The sequence below is a fragment of the Callorhinus ursinus genome, unplaced genomic scaffold (genome assembly GCF_003265705.2).
Source record: "Callorhinus ursinus isolate GAN/ISIS: 27379988/994484 unplaced genomic scaffold, GSC_fseal_2.0 scaffold4, whole genome shotgun sequence".
NCBI lineage: Eukaryota > Metazoa > Chordata > Mammalia > Carnivora > Otariidae > Callorhinus > Callorhinus ursinus.
The window spans coordinates 128,543,125-128,549,124 of NW_027397066.1; positions in this window are offsets into that span (position 1 = coordinate 128,543,125).

Below are 6,000 nucleotides of genomic sequence, written 5' to 3' on the forward strand. Positions count from 1 at the left end.
TTTGGATTCAACTCTTTTGCTACGGTTGAGGCCAGGTGTTTGTTTGTTTTTTCATATTTTATTTCTTTATTTGACAGAGAGAGAGACAGCAAGAGAGGGAACACAAGCGGGGGGAGTGGGAGAGGGAAAAGCAGGCTCCCCCCACCTCGCCCACCCAGCAGGGAGCCCGATGCGGGGCTCGATCCCAGGACCCCGGGATCATGACCTGAGCTGAAGGCAGACGCAGACGCTTAAAGAATGAGCCACCCAGGCGCCCTGAGGCCGGGTTTTTGATTTCCCGGGTTGGCCTGCAGCCCCTGTAGACCAGAAAGAGAGAAGGAGGAGGGCACAGCACAGCTATCTGGGATTCTCGCCCAGAACTGATCTACTTTTTGTTATTCGTGGTAGTTTTTGTTTGTTTGTTTTTTACTTCAAACAGTCATGCTAGACAAATTTATACAGGGCAAAGTAAGAGTTGCCCTCCCCATGTACCTGCCCCCAAGCGGATCCTCTCCCTGGGGGCCCGCCGCTGCGGGGGGGGGGGGGGGGGGGGGGGGGGGGGGGGGGGCGGGGACCCGGGCGCGGGGTCCGCAGTCCGCACGGGGAGCCGTCGCGCCCGTGGGGTCCTGCCGCCGCCTCTGCCTTCTCAGCGGGGCCTCGTGCACGTTCAGGGACAGCGAGCAGCCCGGCTCCCGGCTCTCTGGCAGCAGGTGAGTAATCCAGCGCTTTTTCCTGCCTTGCGGTGGGTGAGGTCACCTCTCTGGAGCCGGGGCAGGAGGGAAGAGAGTGAGTCACAGCGCTGTTCTCCTTATTTGTCCAGCGGGCGACTAGCCCAGTTCACGTCAGTGAAGGGTCTAGAAAGGATGAGCCATTTTCTATACCTGAGTGAGTCTCTGCATTGGGGTTTCTTCTCCAGCACTGGGTTCCTGGGGCTACAGAAGGCAGATCAGAGGCATGGAAAGGGCACTGGACCTCGAGCCCATCCATCAGTGGGCAGCTACTTATTGAGGTCCCACTGTGTGTCACTGTTCAGACAGAGGGATGTAGTGGGCATGAGAGATATGGCCACAGCCAGACAGAAAATAGGACAGGGTGAGCCAACGGTTCCCGGAAGGGGGGCTGAGGATCAGCGGCCTGGGGGCAGCTCTCGTCTCTTGGAGAAGCCACCGGGTGACCTGGGACAAGGAGCAGACTTCACTTTGCTCACCTGCACAGTGAAGGTGTCAGGCCAGGTCGCCTCACGCCTCCTCTCCATAGAGAGAGCACACAGGAAGTTCAAGTACCAGGTTCTATGACTACTTCTTCCCACAATCCCTCTTCTGGGGTTGCAGCCTCTAGCAAGGGAGAGCTGTGTTAAAATCCTTCATCAGACAATGGTCAAAGGTCTAGAGAGCACAGAACAGCAGGAAGAGGAAGCCAGCCTTGAAACCAATGCAGTCTGTATAGGGTAAAATTGGCTTTGTACCTTCTGGGCCTTTGCTGAGAGCCCAGGTGGGAGGAAGGGCAGATGGTTCTCTAGAATTTGAGAGCCCTGGACAGCTGGGCTCACACAGCCACAGACCATAGGGCAAGGCAGAGCCGAGACACCTGGGGAGGGAGGTGGAGGAAGGCGGCTGTGAAACAGAGGGTGGCAGAAGCCTGGTGGCCCTGGGGGACCAGAGCCCCCAGCTGCAGCACACCCACTGGCTGATGAGTCCACTTGTCGAATCCTAGCTACACCAAGTAAATCCCCTTGGCAGGGCTCTGCTGCAAACAGGACCAGCAGATCTGGTTTTCCGAGTGCTCTCGGGGCCCGAAAGGGGAACTGAGTTCAAGTTCCACCGAGAAAATCCTGCTCTGCAGAGAGGACCAGTTTAGCCCCTGAGAACCAGAGGTGGGAGGAAGGAGTGGAGAGGAGATTTACCTTCCCCTCCCTCAAAGGGCAGTGACTCATACAGTTTCTTTCTTTTTTTAATTTACAGGTTCGCATGTCACTTAGAAAGTGGGCACAGTGCCAGGGGGTCTGGGACCCTGGGCTCCTGGAGATTCCAGCAGGTGTAGCATCGTGAACTTCAACCCATGCTTGAGGTTTTCCTGTCCTGGCCAGACAGGAATGGCGCATGCACCTGAAAACCCAGAAGCGGTAGCGCGTCTATTTTAGGGGGAAGGGGGGGCTCTCCGGAAACCTCCTGTCCTGTCTGATTCATGCTCATCCACAGTGCAGCAGGCTTAGGAACCATGAATGACGTATTAGTGCAAGAAAGCAAGCCGGGCAAAGAGACTCATACATCACTGCTTCTGTGACACCCAATTATTCACGCTATTGAGGCTGGTGACTCTTGTCAGGGAACAAGGATGGCCACAAACAGGCCGCTTGGGGGCGGGGGGTTGAAACAAAACGAAGAGGTTGACAACACTAAACCTTGCCACCTTCAGTCTCTGAACCTGGGGCTTGCCATGGCAGGAACATTCTGGGTCAGACGGGTCTATATACATAGAGCGGGGCACTTGCTCCGAGGCTGTGGGTGAACTTTCCCCGTTTTGTACTTTTCTGAGGAAGGCAGGTGGGGCAAGTGGAAGGCGGTGGGGGCAAAGGGTGGGGGCAAAGGGGAAGAAGGGACAGCAGTGACCTCCAAACATCAGTCATTTCCCTGCCAGGCCAGGACTCTTGGGAATTCGCCGGCCCCCACCGATGTCAGAGCTGCGAAGGCTTCCCGTGTGTCAGATGCACGGAATTCTTGCCTCTGCATTTCTGCGAGAGTCATTCTCATTCCGATGACAAAGCCACAGGGGGTGGGGAGGTGGTGTGACAGATGCAGCTGTGCCCTGGGAGCTTGCCCAGGCCTCCAGAGAGGGGCAGAGAGGCCTTGTCACACTACCTCACCCCCCTGCGACCCATCAGACCGCTCTCACGTGCCGTGGCACGATAAATGGTGGGTGCTGGTCAGGGCTGGGGTGCCAGGGACATCCCAAAGGCCTGCAGACTCCCGCTGTGACCACAGGTGGGAGGGATCTTGGAGGGGTGGCTGGTGGGTCCTGGGATGTCCAGTGCTAGCATTCGGCCGGGAGCTAAGTGCAGAGGCTCTTTCAGAGAGAAATATTCCCCTTGTGAAAAGTTACCAAATCCGTCCTTCCCGATTCTACCCTAAATTGCCATTCCCGTGCCTCATCCGTGCAGTTATGCCCCCCAGAGCCACTTTAGCAGAATCCCCTCCTAAAGCTGGGGCCAGAGAGATACCTGTGTGAGGGCATGGGAGGACCCTTCCATTTCCATCATCTACTGGAGCCCCCACCCCACCAGCCCAGTGTCCAGGCAAAGCAAACCGCCCTGGGCCTGGAACTGGCCAGATGCCTCCCTGCTTCCCCAGCTGCCTGGAGACCCCTGTCAGGCTTGAGGACCCATTTCAAGGGTCGCTAGCTCTGGGAAAGCTGACCCGACCTGTGCTGAGGTGGAGATGACCCAGCCCTCTCTCGTGCTGTTTCTCCCAGCAACAGAACACACCTCCACACTCGCTGTCACTCAGATTACGCCATCCCTTTATATGTCCCTCTTGATCCCTTTATATGTCCCTCTTGATCCCTTTATATGTCCCTCTTGCACTCTATTGGTGTCTTGTACTTCTTTGTGTCCCTGGCACTTAGCTCAGGGGGCACCAAGTGCAGGCTTTTTGTGTGAGCAAATCTGCAAACACAGACGGGGGAAGGAGCACAAACTTAGAGCCGGGAGACCCCACAGTGTCACTCTCTGGTTGCATGACTCTGGGAGAGTCAGTGAACCTTTCAGAGCCTCACCTGGTAAGTGGAGAAGTGCCCATCTCAGGATTATGTTGCAAGTTAAGTCGAATAACGTCAAGTACAACAATACAACACTGTAATTAAGTGCCAACAACATGACAGGCACTGTGACCAGCCCGAGAAATCGAGTGTCAAAGAAGAGGCTGGTGTGGGTAGACCTCAAGGAACACCTGCATGGGGGGGGGGGGTGCCTGGCTGGTGCTCGGGACAGAGTACCGTGTTCAGTACACGCAAGTGAAAGGCTGAGGTCCGGGGACCAAAGCTGACCCAGGAGACCAGCGAGAACTGACGCCTAGGAAGGCTAGTGGCGGAAAGCCCCAAGGACAACAGCAAGCCGCCAAGAGATGCCTTTTTCTCCTCCCAACAGCCCAAGAAAGCACTTCCTTGGAATTAGAGAAAGGACTGAAGACTTCTCCATTTTACAATGAAAAGAAATTATATGATATTGAAGAAATACTTCCCTGGACTTCTAGAAAGGACTAGAGATATATTCATCTTGCAGCTAAAAAACATTAAAAGATCCTCCTAGAAAGGGCACCTGGGTGGCGCAGTTTGTTGAGCATCTGACTCTTGATGTCGGCTCAGGTCTTGATCTCAGGGTCCCGGGATCGAGCCCCGCATCAGGCTCTGTGCTCAGTGTGGAGTCTTCTTGTCCCTCTCCCTCTGCTCCTCCTCCTCCGATCTCTCTCTCTCTCAAATTAATTAACTAATTAATTAATTTTAAAATCTAAAAAAAAGAGAGAGAGAGATTCCTGGGAAAATTCTGGCCTGAGGTTCTGAACCATGTAGCAATGCTCTAAGCCTTTGCTGGTGGCAAATTAAAAACATACATACATAAAATAAAATAAAGTAATAAAATATAAAATAATTTCTACATCAGTTAAACATTGATAGATTCACAAGGAGAATGATAAAAATATTACCTAGTTGGTGGTACTGAGGCTTTTACTCTGGCCTTTTTAAAGGCTCCCAGAGATTTCTTACCGGTCTCAGGTTTGGTTTATGTTTGTGGGTGACCCCTGGCATCTGTACTCAGAGGAAGCTCAGGCTGCAAGGCATCGTGTTTCTGAAAATGTCACCAAAAGCCATCTCTGAGACATGCTACCTTCCCAGCCTAATCCGTCCCAGGGAAGAGGGATATGAAATGAGGAGTCGTGATCCTACGGAAGCTGGACCAGTGTTCCGGAGAGATTTACAGGCCTCAAAGATTCAGTGCATTTGCCAAAGCTCAAGATGCTCTTGTTCCCATCCTTCCGGTTTGAAGAGCCAGGCCTTTCCTCAGGGTGATGGGCGTGGGGATGCATCAGAACCTCCTGGAGAGCTTTGTGAGAATGTATTTGCCTCCCCACCCCCGCCCCATTCTGAATCTCTGTGGGTGGAAAGGTGGTGGGGACTGGCCCAGAAGGGACTCACTCTCCAACTATCTAATGACCTCGCACCATCCCCTAACCTCCCGCACCGCCCAACATTTATTTATTTTTCAGAAAATAGGGTCTGGAGTTTGCCAGAACTGGGTTTTAATCCACATCCACCACTTGCTTGTGGCTGGTGGGGAGGATGCTGTGAGGTCCCATATAAGCCTGCTATGGGACAGTCCCCAGTGAAGGCACCCGGCCAGGATGACGGAGAACCGTCTGGAAGGGAGCCCAGGCCCCTCCCTGGGACCTCTCTGCAGTGGGGACCGAGCCTTGGACAAGTCCCCAGAGGTGAATCCAGTGTGAGGCTCGGACCCCATGAGCGCCTAGGGGAGCCCACAGAAAACCCCCAAAGCTGGTGCGGCCCTGAGGAAGCTTTAGGGTGACCCAGGACCGAGGAGGTTCCTGGGATATGTGACTTTCAGTGCTCAAAACAGGACAGTCCCAGGCAAAGCAGATAAGCTGGTCACCCTAGCGCTTTCATCTCGCCGGGGTGGGGGGGTGTGGCCTGAAGGGGGCGGGGTCAGCCATCGAAGATAAAGGGCATTTAAAACAGCAAATGAGCCAACTGTGATTCTGCTGCCCCCAGGGCCCCAAATGGGTGGATGGGGGCCGGCTGCGGGGCTGCTCAGGCGGGGAGCACTCGGGACTAGGAAGGAAGTGAGTTGGCCAGCTCTGGGGCATTTCTTTTCTTTCTTTTCCTCCCTTTTTCATTTAAATCACCACTTTCTGAGGGAGACTGCCTTGGGACAGCTGTCTGCTGGGGAAGGGAAAGAAAAAAGTAGAACTGCCACCAACCCCCACCCCCACCCCATGGGGGAGCAGAGGAGAG